The sequence below is a fragment of the Mandrillus leucophaeus genome, unplaced genomic scaffold, assembly GCF_000951045.1.
Source record: "Mandrillus leucophaeus isolate KB7577 unplaced genomic scaffold, Mleu.le_1.0 Scaffold36, whole genome shotgun sequence".
NCBI classification, from domain to species: Eukaryota; Metazoa; Chordata; class Mammalia; order Primates; family Cercopithecidae; genus Mandrillus; species Mandrillus leucophaeus.
Window position 1 is genome coordinate 2,013,291 of NW_012103809.1, and position 20,380 is coordinate 2,033,670.

At 37.3% G+C, this 20,380-nt stretch overlaps 1 long non-coding RNA gene across 1 annotated transcript; it reads left to right on the forward strand.

The window, feature by feature from the left end:
- Window positions 1–4,983: 4,983 nt before the first annotated feature.
- Window positions 4,984–6,268, forward strand: LOC105546443. The gene is made up of 2 exons (XR_001007094.1): window positions 4,984–5,152; window positions 5,940–6,268. It is a non-coding gene; the product is annotated as an uncharacterized LOC105546443 (long non-coding RNA).
- Window positions 6,269–20,380: the final 14,112 nt, after the last annotated feature.

The window sequence follows — 20,380 nt, forward strand, 5'->3', positions numbered from 1 at the left end:
GATGCATATTGTTCATAGTTAAGTAATGCAGAGTACTACAGTTCCATTTCCTTTCTTATATTCTTCGGGGGTTAATAATTATCTTACTTTGTGTTGTTTTCTTATATTCCCTGTGTATTTATTACTGATTTATCTTCAGATTCTTTGACAACACTATAGCATCCTTATTGATATGGTAAAGTTTAGTATTAAGATATTCACCTGTAAGCTTTCAAGATATTTCTTTTCTCTGCGAGTCTAGACCTTGAAATTGTTAAAAAATGTATTTAGTGGCTACTATGGCAGATTTCTCACATGCATATATTGCATAGTGGTGAGGTCTGGGCTTTTAGTGCACCCATCACCTAAATAGTGAGCACTGTACCCACTGGGTCATTTTTCAACCTTCATCCCCCTCCTGCTCTCCATGTTTCAGAGTCAGCATCTACTATTCCCTTCTGTATGTTCATGTGTGCCCAATGTTTAGCTCCCATGTATAAGTGAGGACATGCAATGTTTGACTTTGTGTTTTTGAATGATTTCAGTTAGGATAATGGCTTCCAGTGCCATCCATGTTGCTGCATAAGACATGGTTTCATTCTTTTTAAGGCTGAGAAGTATAGTGTTTTGTTTTGAGATAAGGTCTCACTCTGTCACCCAGGCTGTAGCCTCAACCTCCTGGGCTCAGGTGATTCTCACACCTCAACCTGCCAAGTAGCTGAGACTACAGGCACACACCACCACACATGGCTAATTTTTAAATTTTTTTGGAGAGATGGGGTCTCCCTATATTGCCCAGGCTGGCCTTGAAATCCTGGACTCGAACGATCCTCCAGCTTTGGTCTCCCAAAATGCTGGGATTACAGGTGTGAGCCACCATGCCTGACTGAAGTATGTATGTATGTATGTATGTATGTATTATTATTATTATTATTGACAGGATCTCGCTCTTTTGCCCAGGCTGGAGTGCAGTGGGACAATCAGTTCACTGCAGCTTCAACCTTCCAGGCTCAAGCAATCTTCCTACCTCAGCCACCCAAGTACTTGGGACCATAGGCTCATACCATCATGCTTGAATAATTTTCGTATTTTTATTTTTGTAGAAACAGAGCTTTGCGGTGTTACCCGTGCTAGTCCCAAACTCCTGAATTCAAGCAATCTACCAACCTCAGCCTCCCAAAGTGCGGGGATAACATAACAGGCGTGAGCCACTACACCCAGCCTGAAGTATGGATTTTCAATGACATGTTTTGGTAGAGTTCTTTCATTCAATGAGTTGGATGTTTCTTGGGCCCTTCAATATGGTAAGAAATGCTTTGGGTCATTTTTAATTCTGCGATGTTTATTTCTGTTATTTGTTTGAGGGATTTCTTTCTTCTGAGTTTGTTGTTCTGTCTGTAGCTCCTAAATTGATTCTTTTTTATCCAATTTTTCGTTTTCATATATTTTTATCTTCTGAGTTTTCTTCTATTGTATCTTCTAGTCCTTAAGTAGAATTTTTTATTTCTCTTGTATTAGTTGGTAATTTCTGAGAGTAATTGTTTTCTGAATATTCCTTTTATTTAATGGTATTCTTCTTGGTTTCATGACTCTTCTCTTACTTTCTTATTTATTTTTCGAGGTTATCAGTTCCAGGGTTGTTTTGTTGTTCTTTTGCATGTGCTCATTTGTGTTTTTAGCTTTCAATTCCTCTCTTAATGGTCTCATTTTCTCTGAGTTCCTTTTCCATCTCCTTTGATCTTTGTCTTCCATGTTGGAGACTTTAAAACATGTTGTATGATTCTGGCTCTCCGTTCATATTCCAAAATGGTACAGTGATACACTAAAAGAAAGTCTTGGGCAAGTAAGTGGGTGTGATTTGTTGACCATGTAGAAACTCAGCCTTTTGGTTGGAGGCGTCCAAATGCCAGTTGATATAGGTATTTTCTCCTAGAGTGGGAAATTTTCCTGGGGTAAACTGTCCGATCTCTTGCCCGTGAGAGCAGGGGGAAATGGTAAGGAAGACAGTTTAAACGTAGTCTATCTGGCTGTTAGGGCTCAGGGTACACCAGAGGGTGAGTACGTAGGAGGTGGGGGGACTTTTAGTTGATTAAGAAAGAGAGTTAATTCTCTCTCTTTCTGGTGCTTCACTCTTATGTTCAAATGTGTCTGATGTCTGTGAGCCCAGAGCTTCTCTGGTTCAAAGTATTTCCATAGTAAACGTCCCATCTCCTGTAGGGTAGCAGAAATGTTGTTCCTTATCAGATAGGAGAGAGCATTTGGAATGTACAGTTTTGTTTAAGTTTTATTTTGTGTTTAGTTGATACATAATGATTGTACACACTTTTTGGGTACAGTGTGATGTTTTGATACATGTATGCATTGCATAAGGATCACATTATCCTTGCATAAGGATATCCATCATCTCTAATCATTTCTTTGTGGTGAGAACATTAAAAATCCTCTCTTCTAGCTACTTTGAAATACACAATACATTTTCGTTAACTACAGTCACCTTCCTGTGTAATAGAACAGCAGACGTTATTCCTCCTAGCTAACTGTAACTTTAAACTAGTTCACCAACCTCTCCCCATGCCACATCCGTCATCCCCCCCCCAGCCTCTGGTAATAACTGTTCTACTCTCTACTTCTATGAACAACTCATTTAGATTCCCCATATGAGTGAGATCATGGGGTATTATCAATTCCCCTTTTATCATTCCTATCCTATGTCCTTGCCTTTATATGTACCCACTGCCTCTAATTTTTGAGATATTCTGGAATTGCTTAGTGAAAATTGGCTTGCTTAACTTGCTTCTCGTTTGGCCCTGCATAGAGTAGAGAGGCTGATACCAAAGCTTGCTATCATATAGCTATCAACTTTCCATTTTCCTGAGTAGTCTTGAAATCTTTCATCTGCTACCATTTTTTCTTCAATACTTTCTAATTTTGTAATGTTTTCTTTTTTCCTTTAATTTAATTTTGTAATGTTTTCCTTTTTCCTTTAATCCCTTTACTGTCATTTTAATGAAATTTCACAAGAGAACAAAGATAAATATCTGCATTCACTTTGACTAATTAAATAATTCAGTTCCATTACTTTCTTTAATATTAATGATGGCATCTTTCTCCAAATCATTGCTTATTTACCACATTGATCTTTGATTTTTTTTTTTTTTTTTTTTTTTTTGAGACCGAATCTAGCTCTGTTGGCCAGTCTGGAGTGCAATGGCATGATCTCAGCTCACTGCAGCCTCTCCGCCTCACAGGCTCAAACAATTCTCCTGCCTCAGCCTCTCGAGTAACTGGAAGTACAGGCATGTGCCACCATGCGTGGCTAATTTTTGTATTTTTAGTGGAGATGGGGTTTTACCATGTTGGTCAAGCAGGTCTCAAACTCCTGAGCTCAAGTGATTCATCCACCTTGGCCTCCCAAAGTGCTGGGATTTCAGGTGTGAGCCACCATGCCCAGTCTGATCCTTGATTTTTCCATGACACTTGGCATTACTTACGATTTACCTCTGGGTTGCATGACACTATAGCTTCCCAATTCATATTCTATGTCTATTTGTTCCTGAACTTTTGTTTAGATTTCTGTTTGAATGTCTATTCTCCAATATGGAAATTTTCAAAGACCATGTTTATATCTTTCTCAATTCCAAAGGTTTGAATGAGATAACATATGTTAGTCACTTGTTGTGCTGTGTAGCATAAAACCATAAACAATCTTGGAAATTGCTTCACATAATCTTTTACTTATCCTTATCATGATACTTACAAACTGAATTGTAATTTCATTGAGGTCGGGATTGAAGTTTAATTTGCCTCTGTGTGTTTAACACCTAGAACCATGATCCATATGTGTATATATAAAAGCATATAATATGCATTGGCTGTTTGTAGAGGGAAGCAAAAAGAACAAGAAGAGACACAAGAAGAAAGGAATTGATGTCATTTGTAAAAATGTATAAATTAACCACGTAACATAAAAATAATCAAGATGCTTTATTTGGCTTGCTAACGATTTAAAATAATAAGAAAACACATATTTTGGGAGAAAATATCGTCAGAGTTTTTATAGAAACCTATAGAGAGAAATGGAAAGTTTCATTCAGATTCATGGCTTTCACACCTTGTTAGCCTCACTGCTGTAATTAGTTTTAATCTCCTAGATTGTATAGCACAACTTATGCCATTAATGCCAAAAATACACACACACACACACACACACACACACCATAAAAACATGTAAATGTAACTAAAACCTACCAGAAATCATACATCTTGTTCAGAAGTGTTTCATTAAGTCAAATGCGTGAAAAATAGGTAATTATATAAATTTTATCTTTTTAAAATAGAATTGAAATGACTGATAGAAGAGAATACAAAGGGACCCTCCCCACATTGATTGTCCCCATCTCCCGGCTTTTACCCAGAGACAGTCATAGAATTAGTCCTTTAGGGCAGGAATGGGAAGGCCAGGCTCATCCATGTGAGGAGAGAGCAGGTAAGTTGTGGGGTTTTTGAGGGGAATCTACTGTTTCATTTTAAAAATGTCAACATAAAACAAACAAACAAAGACTATATAGGGGACATTTCACATTTTATCTACACCTACCTAAAGCATTTGAGGATTATTGTCCAGAACTTGCTGTATGAATATTCTTTAGTTATTTCTTTTCCATGTATCCTTTTTCTTTGAGGTTTTCCTCAAGAGCAGAATGCTTCTAAGTTGCTAGACAAATTCTTGATGGCTCAGTAAAGCCACCAGTCAGTATGTTTCCTGTCTCCCTACTAGGAGCAGTTTGAACATCTCTGTCCAATTTCTGGAATAAAACATCTGAGAAATGACAGTTCACAGTATCTGTTAAAACAAATAAATTCTCTGTCCAATTCCTGGAATAAAACATCTGAGAAATGACAGTTCACAGTATCTGTTAAAACAAATAAATTTACAGGAATACTTAAAGTTCATACAATGGGAGATTTACTTCCGGAAACAAGTCATACCCACTCATTCCTCAGTTAACCAACCGGACACAGCCCTGGTGACGGCTTTCTGAGGATGACACAATGGAGGCTTCTCCAATAGCTCTAAAATTGTTGCGTGGAAAACATTTGGCAGCCTCAAAGAGCGGTCTTGTTGACCCCAACTGTATCATTTTACAATCATTTTTCATCAAAATCATTCTTGGTATGTCTTATGCCCAAGCAGTTATTTTTCTTAGCAACATCATAGTATGGACGGATTCGCTATGGGATAGGTCCTGAATATTCTTGCTATTTTTCTGATTTCACTTTGAAAAGAAGTCCTAGAATAAATTCAACCCTGCTCTTTCAAATAGCTTCCTCAAAAAAATATATATAAATAATCTTTTAAGTCTGCTTTTCTCTGCACATGGCCCTCTACACAACATCCACAGATACAGCAGAGACGTAGACGAACGATGGGTGTAACCAAGAACAGAGAGGTATGTATACCAATTTCCATAAATATCAATGTATCAAATTTTATAGATCGATAAGGAAGCATGGGCTCCAAGGTAGGCATTATCTTTGGCCTGTTGATTGTCCACTGGCAAAGTCTGTAATTTTGAAGTTGTATTAACAACAACAGGTTGTTGCATCATCTAACACAAATGAATGCATCCGTTTAGAATATACAGGAGAAGACCATCTATTTCTGAGGAAGGGGCTCGAAGCACTCTCTCCTGGGGAATTCAACTTCATATCAGTGAGGTAAAGTGGATGTAAGAAAAATGCTGTGTGTGTGGAGAGCATTAAGAAAGGTCATATATTTCAAAAAAGAATATTGTTTACAAGGAGTGTTATAGGTTTCAGGGGAAATGTTAATTTTTTTTTCCTGGATGAAATAGCTACTGTAAGTTTTTAATGGTTAATCATTCATTCTTGAATTTTTATATTAAGCATTTCATATTACTTTATTGACTTAACTTTTATGCTCTTCTTCATTTTGACAGTAAAGAATGACCAGGCAACACTCTTTGAAAATTGGAGACCATTTGCAGCTGCTCTCTGTTGAGGAAAGTGAATAATAGGGTGCCCTCAAGGAATTGCAAAGGTATCACTCAACAGAAACTTTTGTGTCTGAAGAAAACTAGATCATTTTATCATGGTAGGCATGCTGATATGTTTGCTTTAATAAAATGCCATATTTCTGCCTTTAATCTCTTGTCAACCCGCTATTAAAAAGCCCCAAAGTGCATGCGTGCAGCACATGTAAACACTTGTGGTTTTGAGGTTACCACAAAACATACTAATAAAGCATGTAATTTGTGTTTTGTGCACATACTGTAATAATTTATTGAGTGGTACAGAGAAGCTAGAAAAGGATTTTCTCTAACTTTTGCCAGCAAGTCAATTTAATTTTAGTGCTCTATGCAGAAGTACATGTATACACATGTTCTTGTGATGACATCATGTTTAAAAAGCATTAGGAAGCCTGCATAACAAAATGGGACAAGATATAAATTCATTTTGCACATACTGAGGACATTCTACCAAGCATGCTAATGTTCCTCCTATAAGCTGAGCAGCTGGGAGGTGTGGCGTATATTCTTCCACAAAGGGTTATGTGTGTGTGTGTGCGTGCGTGTGTGTGTGCATGTTTGTGTGTGTGTTGAGCACTGACAATACATTAGCAGAACATAGATCAAGTAAATTCAAGTAAATTAAGACGTATCATAATAGCAAGAACTTTGATGAACTTTATCAACATTATCCCCAGTCTCCCTGGGGCAGGAGGGCAGAGAACAATGTTGTTCCTTCTTTTATGTGGAATAACTAAATGCACAATGGTTGGATCACTTCTAGAGGATCCTAGAAGAGCTCATTGCCAGACTACAGCTTCCACCATGATTGTTTGGGTAGCCAATTTATCTGTTTACGTAAGATCCTTACAGGTAGAAGCTGTCAGGTTGTACACCACTTAGCTTTGTTCTCTCACTTCTTCCCTTGTGAGGTTCCTTGCACACAACAAATCATCCACACAGAAACATAATTTGAAAGGAAAAGGCCTTGGGCTTATGGAAGAAATACACACCAGTTTCTGGAAAATTCTGTGAAATTCCGTAGTTGGAAAATAATTCTGTGAAATTCTGTGCTTCATTTTCTCAAACAAAAAACACATTCAGTTTAGAAATAATGTCTGTGCCCAGAAGAAATGGGTATTAGATACTCAGAATGTGTTTATTCCAAGAAGATGCAAGATTTCTCTCCTGGAAAACAATTCACCACTCTCTATGCTTCTTTTTCTTTCTGAGGAGGCTTATTTATACACATATCAGTTTTCAATGCACAGACAGATCTTCGTGGTTCACAACCTTTTACATTCGAGAGCTAATTAAAATGAATCCTTTGTGCCATCTCTCAGATACAACTCACTCCTTCATGTTGTTCATTGACTAAGATCTAATAAACCAGTTCCAATTCATAACTAGGGATTATTGAACTTTCTGTGACCATTGGCTATCATAGAGGCATTGTGAAAATCTCTAAGGGGACAAGTGCCCAGCAGCCTGGCCCAGAGGGTCCTCTTACTTGAAGTAGAACTCAAGTTGCACCCTATTTTGTAAGGCTGATCCAACCAAGAAAAGAGTTTTCTGCAAGAGATTAAGCCAATTCTCCAGACCTCTAAGGAGGAAATCAAGATCCGTGTGGCTGTTTGATCACTTCTGTGATTTGAATGTCTCCATGGTTTAATCATTTGCTTACATAATGAAGACATTAACAGAGAGAAGAGACGAGGGTAGGGGAAGAGAGGGAAGGGAAAGTGAAAGATAAGAAGGAAAAAGAAAAGAAAAAAAGAAAAGAAAGAAAGAAAGAAGAGAGAAAGAAAGAAAAGAAAGAAAGAAAGAAAGAAAGAAAGAAAGAAAGAAAGAAAGAAAGAAAGAAAGAAAGAAAGAAAGAAAGAAAGAAAGAAAGAAAGAAAGGAAGGAAGGAAAGAAAAGAAAGAGAAAGGAAAGAAAGAGAAAGGAAAGAAGGGATGGAGGCAGGAGAGGTGGGAAGAGAGGAGAGGCGAGGAGAGGCGAGGAGAGGAGAGGAAGAAAGCAAAAAACAAAGAAATTGGTCAGAAAACCAGGTATCATTAAAATGTTGATCTTGCACATGTTGGCTGGTACTAGTTTTCTAGTATCAGAGGTACTGGAGTCAATGCTAATTTTAAAAAGCCAGGAACCAACATTTTCAAACTGTTAAAACTTATGATTTGGAAGACTTTTTGATTGGCATAAAACGTAACAGGTATAAAAAGTAGAGATTAGCTATTTAAGTAGCTAGGTTAAAAGAAGCTTAATCAGGGCTCTTTTGCTTAGTAGCCTTTTTAATATTTATCTGTGGGTTTCTCAGCCCCACATGGATGCCAAATCATCTTTCATGATCAAATTTAACTGATCAAATTTCTTTTAACATACACACAAAGATGGGAGTAGGGTAGGGGCACAAATAAATACAAAAAATTCAGAGTCAAAACAAAGTTAGTTCCCAGGATCCTGTTTTAAATCTGTAACTCTGTAAGGTTGCAAATGTTCATGCATATCAAACTCACTTTATTTTATTTGGATGTGGTAATCAAAACATTTGTTGAAACGTTTTAGATAAAGATGGGTAGGTTTGAAGAATAATGGTAAATGTGAATCAATTTAGAACACCAGGATAGACTATATTTTAAGCTAAACTTACTTACATATTAAATAAGCACCCATTAGTAGCTTTTGTAATGCTTTCATCTTTGTTAAACAAAATGTCATACCTAAAGGTTATAATTTCTATTTAAAGAGATTAATGCAAAATGATTATGTAATTGCAGTAGAAACCATTGATATCAAAACACACAGTATTCACATCACAGGACACAATCCAGCTTGTAACCCACTAAATATACTCTACATAAATGTAAGATCTGTGACAACCATTTTTTTTCCTCAATAAGAAGACTGACGGAAAGATAATAGTACTTTTTCAAAAAATTGTCCCCCTAAGCTTATGTGTACATATTTCCTTATAATGAGTTCTAGAACTAACTGAAGAGTGAAAATCTCAGAGTTAAGAAAGTCGTAAGTTCAGGCTCCCATGAGTTTGGGTAATGACAGTGATTTGCTAATGGTTTACACTAATCATTGATCTTTTATAAGAATTTCTAAGTTCAATATTTTAAGATCACAGCTTTCCACAATTTAAGCTTAAGGAGATGTAAAATATTTACATATAGATTCAGATAAATCTGGAATAGATCTTGTTGACTGTGACCTCTGAAATACAATTACTAGCTGTATTTTTTAGAATGTTATAATTTGCACTTGTTCAACTTCGGTGCATACCTTTCATATTCGAGGTAATCATTAATTCTGAATGAGCATTAAAAATAATCCTAGGGTCTGTCAGACTTTGAGCCTAACTAGTTCAAAGTATCAGTAAATTGAAATGCAAAACCTCCTAAATTCTGATGTTGAGAAAACTTCATGAATTCGTACATTAATTCAGTCAGTCATCCATGTGGACTTGGTAGCTTCTACATAAATATAGGCTGAATGGAAGAATGAATGAATGAATAAACTTCTATGTGTCTAGTGCATAGCTCTCATATGTGAAATGGTCACTAACTCTGAGTGAGCATGAAACAAAAATATTCTAGTTGCTGGTGATCGTGTAGTAAGCATGACAGATTAAATTTCTTACCCTCATGGAGCTTACATTCTAACGATGAAATTTCATCAAAAATATTTACTCATTTCAAATCAAACACCAAGGCAATTGGGCCAATATTCTTCTCTTATTTTCTTTTAGAACTCTCATGGTTTTCTTTTCTTTTTACCAGGAACAAGCTGCGGATGGCTTGAGATTAGTATCTGCGCAGGTGCCATTCTCACAGTGCGTGCCATGAGAATGTTGTGGATGTGTGCTGCTACTCGGGCACTCACACTTGTCCATGCTGTTTCTTAGGGGGGCATCTTGCCTGTAAGATCAGAAAAAGGAATTTCTACTTAGTATTAAGAAATTGAAACCAAAGTAGAAAATATTCATCCATTGCTTTCCCCAAACCATTCTTCTGCCTAGAAATGTCAACAACTTAACCACATGCAAATGCCCATTTGTGGACAAATGTGTACAAAAGGCATTTGGGGTTCCTCTCTTTGAGACTAGATTAAAGCTGGCCATATAGATAGAGAAGAAAACAGTTTTTCTCTGTAGCATCATACTGCTGCTTTGTATATTTTCTGATAGAGTAGCATCAGGTCCTCTGGCTGCTTTATTGAAATCCTATTTGACTTTTCTAACAAAGAAATTTGGTGTGCAAAACTCTAGTTAGAGATTTCAGTGACTTGTATCACCAAGAGGAGGACCATCAGCATGTAGTGAAGGTCCAGGCTTCAGACATGGGAGGCACACTGAGGAGTAGTTTTATTTGCAAGAGGTATTAGGAATCTTCCTAACAAAGTTCACCTTCGGGATGGGAGAAATCAAAGCACAGGCCATAGATCCAAGAAAAATGGCTTCTGATCAGAAAGGGTGATCTGAGATTAGGGGAAGTTGTGTCATCAATATCATCCCCTGGTCCAGCCCTGTGAAATCACAGCTGAGTGGTAGAGAAATATCTATGAAAAAAATAGTAAAACAGAAACAAATGTTTCTGTCTGGCAGAATGGCAGCTGCATGGCTGTCAAGGCCATGTAGAGGGGACATCACATGTGCATGGTGGCAGCAGGATGTCCCCAGGTAGCAGAAAGTCATAGGTGGTTCATCAGAGGCCCCAAAGAACCAGCCCCCTACTTGTAGTTGTCAGTGACTGTGGTAGGACTGGCTGTAGATAGTTTCTGGTTACACAAGATTGGTGTGGGAACAGCATGACCACAAGAAAAATCTGGGTTGACAGCCCCAGAGAGTTGGAGCAGAATATTAGCAATAGTAGTCAGTATCTGAGTGCTGCCCATGTGCTTGAAAATGTTCTAGGTGATTTACCTTTATTAGCTCCTATAATTCCCAAAGCGACCTCGAGTTAGGTCTTTCTATTATTCCTATTTTATAGACAAAGCAATGGAGTCACAGAGAGGTTAAGTAACTTGCCCAACGTCACACAGCAGAAAGTGGCAGAGCCACAGTTTTAATCTGGGTAGAAAATGAAAATAGATAATGGGTATTCCTAGGATTTGAGAAATGTTTGAGGTGGGGGGGAACGAGCATCGGGGGTACTGAAACGGACTGGAAGAGTGTGAACCCTGGCGGGTTGTTGTTGTTGTTGTTGTTGTTTTTAGTCCTAAGTTAGCGGCATGAAAGCACTGCCCTGGAAGCGATGGAGCAGCAAGTGCTCTACCCACATGGAACTCTTTGGGACCTGCACTTCAATTAGCCCCAAGAGAAAAAGGAGAGAAGAACAAACAGGTCTGAAGCTCCCACTGAGCATCAGGCACTGGCCCAGGCGTGTTCCAGGGACCTTTTCATCTCTATTTCATAGTTTAGGAAACAAACTCAGAGAAGCCAAGCAAATTTCCAGTTTTCACACTTGTAAAGTTGCAGAAACGGGATGCAAATGCAGGTCTGACAAAATCCAAAAGTCACACTTTTCTCAGAGTATCACATTGCTTCTTCCCGAGACACACACTAATGGGGAAAGGGAGGGTGTGGATCAGGTACTGTGCTTATTATCTGGCTGGCAAAATTATGTGTATACCAAACCCCCGTGAAACACAGTTTATCTGTATAACAAGCCTACACATGTACCCCCGAACCTAAAAGTTTAAAAAATCTTCAGATGAAAACATGAAATTATCCATAGAACATACTAAATTGGAATGTCACTTGAATTAAACATTGCTCAGGATGTAATTTATTGAGATTTTATTCCTCTATTTATTATATAATTACAAGGAATGAAAATCATGAGCAGTGTTTCAAAGCATTCATCTATTAACCAGAAGGTTTTAACCAAATGCATCTCTGGTTTTAATCAGGCCAAGGTCAAATGTTAAATAAATTAACTTGCCCATATGCTTAGGAAGCACTTTGAAAACAAGACCATAACTTTTTTTTTTTTTTTTTTAAAGGCAGAGTCTTACTCTTGTTGCCCAGGCTGGAGTGTAATAGTGTGATCTCAGCTCACTGCAACCTTCTCCTCCCAGGTTCAAGCAATTCTCCTGCCTCAGTCTCCTGAGTAGTTGGGATTACAGGCATGAGCCACCAGGCCCAGCTAATTTTTGTATTTTTGTAGAGACAGGGTTTCACCATGTTGGCCAGGCTGGTCTCGAACTCCTGACCTCAGGTGATCCACCTGCCTCGGACTCCCAAAGTGTTGGGATTACAGGCATGAGCCACTGTGCCCAGCCAACCATAACTATTCTGTAGAAACTGGTAGAGTTAGTCAAAACCACGCATGCACAAAGCATACTGTCAGATTCGCTCACAGTGAGTTTCCTAAATGTTTATATTAATTAAAAGGTCTGATGCTGCTATAAAATGTTTCTCTTCTTCTGTCTTTCTTAGCCTCCATACCATGCTAGATGTCAGCTAGGAGAGCTCAGAGGGCAGTCCCTGATTTTAATGAGTTGTATTCTGAAAGTAGTTTAGAAATGGAATTCATTGTTTCAGAAAATAATTGTTATAAACATAGGTAAATATGAAGCTAGTTCACTTAATTTATCTGACAGATTAAGTGGGCATAGCAGAAGGATTCTGAGGAAGTTGAGAAGATAAATTTGGTTTCATGAGAACAGGGTTTTGAATCTCCGAGAGAAGGAACGTTGCTCCTCTTTCCTAAATCATATATTATAAGCCTCATTTGTGAGTAACAGGATTATTAGCAGTCCCTCTCTAGCTCTTCTTGTGTGCCAGACACAGTTCTAAATCTCTGTTTTTATTCGTTCTGCAGCCGCACCAGATCAATCTGGTTCAATTTTTATGTAACAAAGTTATAAATTTTTTTCAGCTGCCATGGACCCCCAAGTTGAAGTCGTATAACCTCAGCGTGCCCAAATGAACCAAGCACACACCACAGGGGGAACCTAAGTGTTCCAGTGGGAGAGCTGGAAGAAGGGGGACCAATTTAAGAAGTGCACACCATGTGGCAGGATCCAGGATCCAATCAGATTGAGCCCTGGGGTCACCCCAAGGCAGGATCCAGTTGGATTGTGCCTCCTGGCATCACCTACTGCAAGATCCAATCAGATCCACCCAGTCCTCAGCCCAAGGATACAGATTTGAGTATTTCCTCCTGTTTCCTTGCCAGTTGACTTGCAATAAAGTTGTTTTCTTTTTTTTTCCCTCTAAAGTTGGTGCTGTGGTATTGGCCTCTATGAACATCGGGTAGGAAGCTCACTGATTGCTTCATAGCAATTCCTACAACAATTTTCTGAGGTAAGGACTGTAATTGTTCCCATTTTACCAAAGAGAAAGAGGAGACACAGCGAGGTTAAGGGATTTGCCCAAGATCACACAGCTGGTAAATGGAACCAACTCGACTCACATCAGGAGAAGAAGGTATTCAACAGGCAGACACCCTGAACTCACGGCTTTTAGCATATTGTGACCATCCTCGATGAAGGGAAAAGGCGAGATTAAGAAGCATCTCTCTGTGACGATCCGGAAGACTATCTGAATAAGCGCTGGAGGTACGACACGTTTACTGTCCAATGCTCAGAGTTTCTAAGAAACTTCAAATGGTAAGGTAGTAACAACCTCAGGAGAAAGCCAAAAAAAAAGTATAAGTCTTCATGGTGAACTTCAGCCTACAAAGATCATAAACACTCGGCCATACATTGCTGGGCACAAATGTGCTATGGCATCATGACTTTGTAATAGATTTCTGTAAACATATGTTAAATGTTCTGTTTCTCTTCCCTCCGCTAGAACTTTAAGGCTACCCTTTCCTATTACGTTTCTATAAAAACTCAAAGGTAGATTCTTATCTTTCACCAGGGAGACTTTTGGGTATACAAATAATAGTCACAGCCATGTGCGTTTGATTTATTGCTCAGGCCATGGTAGTGTTGTGTATGGCCATTGGTGTTCAAGGTTTAAGTGTTGCATGCTTCCTAGTGGGACTATATTTTGAGTACACTTCTTGCAATTCTTTTTTTTCTCCTTTTCCATATTTAATCTCAGATGATACCGTAAAAGTAACCAGTTGCAGAAACAGAAGAGTGTCCCAAGTCCTATGGAGTGGATAACCTGAAAAGGCTGATAGGATCTTTTTAGTCACAGCGGAGCAAGGCCGGAGGGCAGTGTGTGGTTTGGTGTATGCTAACCAGAGTGCTTTCCTTTCACTTTCCACCAGTCAGTCCTGTGACGTGGAGTACGCAGCGTGCTGAAATGGGAGAAACTGTCTTTTTGATGGGTCTTATGTGTGAGCGAGACTGGTTTGCTTAATTACAAAAAACGTGATGATGCCAGAGATCTGATAAACTATCGAGAGATTGAAAATCAGGTTTTGGGCATATCTATTTCCTCTGATGCCTTTAATTCCGTTGGAGCAACATGGTATAGACAGGTTAATCTGGAAATGCCTCTAGGCAAATTCAGTCCTTTTCTTAGTTGCTTCCAAATACTAGGATCATTTTATACCCATGGATTATTTGTGCAATACTTTTCCTCGGTAAGTTAGTTAATGAAAGTAAAACCTCTGGAGAAACTACACTTATATCTTGTTTCTATATTGATCCAGTTAATATCTTTTTCCTCTCCTTTTTGGGAACTTAATCCAGTAGACGGTGTTTTTGTCTGTGACAGCATGGTTAAAATAAATCTCAATTTGAGGGGAGGGCAACTCCGCGGTAACGACTTGTGTGATTTAGAAGCGGCATCAAACATTCTGCCTCTGTTCCTCTATTTGCAAAAAGGATCATTCTTGTGGCCCTTGTGGGAAAGAGGGTAATGTGTTATACATCCATGATAAAACGTACTTGCCCAGTACCTCCCCATTTCTCCGCTAAGTCTGTTTATTCATTATTTCAATAAATATTTTTTTTTTTGTATTCCAATCATGTACCAAGCCCTGTGCTAGGTATTGAAGGTATGGCATTCTGTATTTTTTCAGGTAAGATAGACAGATACATAGAGCAAATAATAAACTGTTAGGTGTCTTTGTAGGAAAAGCACAGGGGACCTTAGAAGCATGTGGCGGAATTTCATTTAGCAACATAGAAAAGGAAGGGTGGTAAGAAATGAGGCTGGAGAGGGTCTGAAATGCCATGGCTGGGGGAAGACTTCAAAGAGTGGAACAGGAAAGAGGGACTTAATCATATGTACAGTTTAGAATGCTACCTCTGGGTCCAGTGTGGAGAATGGTCAGGAGGAGATGGATAGCTCTAGGGTGCTTAATAATGATTTTTGTTGAATAGTATACCCTTCAAAGCCTAAAAACATCAAAAATCCTACCAATCCCCACATAAGTCATTGGAAATGGATTCTTACCCTACTTCATTTTTTATAAACTTTTTAGGAAGAGCCTATTTTAGGGTTTTTATATTATCCATGACGGCAATAAGGAAAGATTCTCCAGTGAGAATCACTCTTCCATAGGCTTATCTAGAATTATTTTTTATCATCATCATCATCATCATCATCATCATCATCATCATCATTGTCATAGTCTAGCATAGATAGTCCCATAAATAGGAGAGTTGCCTTTTGGAGAAGATCAGCCTTGGTGACACAATGCTCAGCAAGTTTAGTTATAGCTCCTCCCCTTTTACTCCTATTCATTTAAATATTTGGAAGGGCAGCTGAAAACGGCAGTTTTAGAAGACCCCTCCTCCAAGTCTCGCACAATTGGAAAGATTTCTCTTAGTTATCTTGCCTTTGCCAGCTGGTTTGTTTCCTACTGCCTTATATATACCACATGTTTTGATACAGTGTATTGCTGGTTCGTTAGGTGTCTGCTGGAATCCATGTGCTCTCTTTGTCTTTCTTTAATTTAAGTCTGGCCCCAATCATATCATGCTATTTTAATTGTTTGGAGGTGCCAGCCCCTGGTTGGGCAGCTCCAGGCCTCACTCCCATCCATCGTGGATAAATGAGGAAACAAAAAACCAAAGAGGCTGGTGTAATAAGACTCGAAGAAAATGCCTGTTCCTTACCCTTTTGTTTTCTATATCAGCCTAAGCTGTTTGTGTTCTCTGATATTCCTTTTTCCCGAGACAGAAGTGAAGGAAACAGAATCAGATTGTGAACATTCAAAAACAATACAAACAGAATACATTTAATAGAAAGAAAACAAATTTCTCACAGAAAATTAACTGTCTCTGAAACTTTCCAGAAATTGCCATAAAGAATTTGGTTATTAACAGTAACATTTATTTAGGAAATATAATTTTAAGGTTTTTTTAAAAAAATGAGTATGGGCTTATTTTATTTAAGGCCTTGTATGTGCTTCAGCAAAAATGATTTTGTAACTTAAAGCCATGTAAAGTATAAATTAAAATACTGACTTTTTGATTGTTTTATTTACTTTCTTAGCTTGAATAACTATGTATCTATCTATACACGCACATATATAATATATACATATACATGTGTGTGTATATATATATACAACTGAGTAACTTTCTACATCTATCTAGATAGCTAGCTATTATATAATACACTGATGACTACTAATAAAATCCTGAGGTTTAAAATAGAAGCTCTAGGACAGTTTCATATATATTCATTCATTGACTTACAACATAGTGGACTAAGAGCTTTCTAAACAAAGCAACACATTTATGGAATTTAAATATTCTACTTACTTGTTTTACATAACTCTTTTACATGTATACGGTCCCTGAGGTATTAGGAAACATGAAGATTATTTAGTATAACATCACCAGATGGATGAATACCTCCATAACAGTCATAAGAAGAGGTCATCTCACTTTTCTGTACATACCTTGTGATGTAAAATGTGCCATCTCTCTTGAAAGCTAGATACATTTTCAGGCAAAATAACTATCAGACAGTCCTTTCTTACAATGAACCCATGTCTTCCTTTCTGCAATGTTCTCCTGCTTCGTTCTCTTTTTGCCCTCCAAGAGCCTCAGAGAATGAAGCGAATCTCTCTCTCACCTGACAATGCTTCAGATATTTAGAGACAGCTGTTATAGTCTGGTCTTTTTCATCACTTATTAAACATCCTCAAAATTTTTAACTGTTATTTAGAGTTTTGTTTGTTAAAGACTTGTCAAATCCCCACATCCAGACCCGAACACAATGCTGCTGACCAGGACAGGGCAGACGTATCAGCCACCTTCATGAACTTTTAAATAACAAAGGAAGTTTTGTTCTTCATCTTCTCTAACAAACTTGCAGAAGAAGGTGGGCATCTGATTGACAGGTATCTTTACAACCTTTTGTGATTGTCTTTTGATTTTTGACTAAGATTTGCACTGAAAGTGTATATGATAAAATATACACAAAAAAGAAATGAAATCAGAAATAACATCAGGCTTTCGTTTAAAAACACAAATTATTGCTCTAATTAAAGAGTTTCTCATTGGAGCTTTGTTCTTTTAGGCTATCAAATGGAAAGTAGAAAAATGTGAACTGTACCTCACATTAAAATAAAAATGTAGGACAAATTAAGTTTAACAGTGTTTAATTGAGCAAAGAATAATTCGTGAATTGGACAGCCCATGGACCAACCAGAATAGGTTGAGAGTGACTTCAGTGCCACCCCACCGTTGGAGATGATTTATGGACACACACAAGAAAGATGCACAGAACATGGAAGTGAGGTACAGAAATAGCTGGATCGGTTACAGCTCCACGTTTGTCTTATTTGAAAAGGGTTGATCCGCTGGCTGCTCGTAATTGGTTGAAAATCTGTCATTGGCACTAGAATATGTCACAGTCTGTTTACACATCCAGTTATTTTACACTTCACTATGTACAAAAAACCTTTAGGAAGAACTTAAAATATGTAAGAAGGCAGCTTTAGGCTACATTTAATTTAACATTCATGAAGTAAGAATTTTATAATTATTTTTTGCTACAGTTTTGCTGTTTCATATTTCATCTCCGAATATATTTTGTTATCATTTGAATTTAATTCATCTGGTAATCAGCAGTTGTAAAAACATGAACATTGTTTTTTTCTGGAACACAGTAGAATTCATTTCTCAAGTTAAGATGTGCGTTTGAAACTCTGAGTTGCATTATGTCTAACCCAGCAAACCGACCTCACTAATTTTAAATACAGTGATAGAGTTTCTTGCTGTTCCGAAACTCACAGCTGAGTATTTGGTTTTTAATTGTCTTTCTCATTTATTTCTTCATCCTCTTTCAGGGCATCCTTTCGCTTTCAGGATTTGTCAACCTCGTGCTTAATTGTTTCAAATTACATTCTAGTAAATGCAGCACAAATCTAACTTAAAGGAAGCAAGAAAGCTCTTCATCTTATCTCACCTTTGGGAATGCAATGTCGTGCTGTCTTTCTGGTTTATACCTAACTTCTACAAAGCAGAACAAAGAAAAGAGGGGTTAATGAGGGAGGATATCTATAATAGGTAGACCTAGAGGTAGAAAAGTAAGTGTGCAAAGAACATTTGTGTGCATTAGGTAAATTAGTAGTAAGAAAATAGATTTATTAAATTATACAATCATATGTTTTAGGGGTTTTGTACACAGAGTGTGGCAAAATTATACACAGACCAGTTGTAAAAAATAAACAGATAACACAATCTACAGTATCTTTTCAGTGAAAAGATCATTGAGTATATTTTCACAAATATATGTATCTGTGAGGATATATAAAAATATAAAAATAGACATTTTCATGTCTATTTTTGTCATTTGTTTTGTGTTTCCACTAAGCTTTTGAAAGACTATGTTATTAATTGCAAATACAATCACTTCCTGTGCAAAGAAACTTCATGTTAGTTACATGAGTTTGAAACAGCTCCCCTATCCCTTTTAAATTTCCATTTTCTCCTTTTCATACTTGAGCATCCTTCTTAGATAAAGAATGTATAGTTTTACTCTTTGCACTTACTCATTAAGATTTAAGAGTGATGGAGTTTCATATTTCTTATTGTTAAATCAAAAAAACAAAAATGTGTTTACATCCAGGCTTAATAAGTTATAGGGGAATATAAAATTTATTTATACAAACAAACAATGTCATATGGATCACATATGAGCATCACGTACCCTTGATACAATATATTGAAGGACACATCACTTCTGTTGCATTCTTGCCAAAAACACATAGTCTTAATGTGACCATCAGTTAAACCCAAGTGGACAGATATTCTAGAAAAGAGCAGATCAGTGGTCTTCAAAACACTCTGTTAAGGTCATAGAAAATATGAGAAGCTGAAGGATACTAAGGAACTGTGACAACTAAATGCAATGTGAGATCCCGGATGGGATCCTCGAACTGAAAAAAGACAATCGAGCAAAAAGTAGCAAGATCAGAATAAAGTCTGTAATTCAGAGAATAGTGTAGTACCCATGTTAAGTGCTTGGCTTCAGTAATTATTTTCATGGTTATAGAGAAGGTTAACATCAGGGAAAGCTAGATAAAGGTATAGGAGAACTCTCTTTTACGGGTTGTAGTACAGGTACTAGTTTCATAACTTATTTGTAACTCTAAATGTATGAAATAGAATATTGAAAATATTAAATAAAATGTATTTGAAACAGAATAAAATAAAATATTTTAAAGCTATAGTCTTCCTCCTTCCTGAGAGTTCAGTAGGGGCATGCTAGTCCAGTACCCATTTATTTTTCCTCTTTATTTTATTCAAATTTGAACTTTGTGTTTATTTCATATTAACAGAGAGTAGCATCGAATCCTAACTTAAATTTAAAAGGGAGCTTAAAACCAAACAATTTAATCTCTTTATACACAATGGCACTCATCTGAAAATAATGCATATAGAAGAGAAAATATTTCATAGTCAGCCCATGGAAGCCTGTGACTAGCTGAGACCAGCACTCAGAAACCCTTACACTCAATGTAGTTCTTTTCCATACCACTCTGACTCCAGACTCAAGATTGTTACTAGCAGCATTTCTGATTTTATGATTTACCATAGGCATTTTTAAATGACAACGGATGACTTTAAATGATTTAAGACCTACTTCATGCCCACGATCTAGTCAGAGCCAGTTTTGTTTTGTTTTGTTTTGTTTTCCATAAATGTGTTCCCTGGCTTGTGTTGCTAAATGAAATTCAAAACTAGTGATATACAAATAGCTTTATCAAAGGCAAACGTCGTTTCATTTATTAGTGGTCACCGGTGGCCCATAAACAAAGTACAATCTATTGAATAAAACAGATTGCTTTTTTGATTCTATTGATTGTTTCTTTGAATTTTCTGAGGATAATTTAGTAACAAAAGCCTTTCTCCACTATTACTTCTAATACATGTATTTACTCACGTATTTTTCTTTTGCTTACACAGAGAAAATGAAATAATTAAAGCAGTTTTTC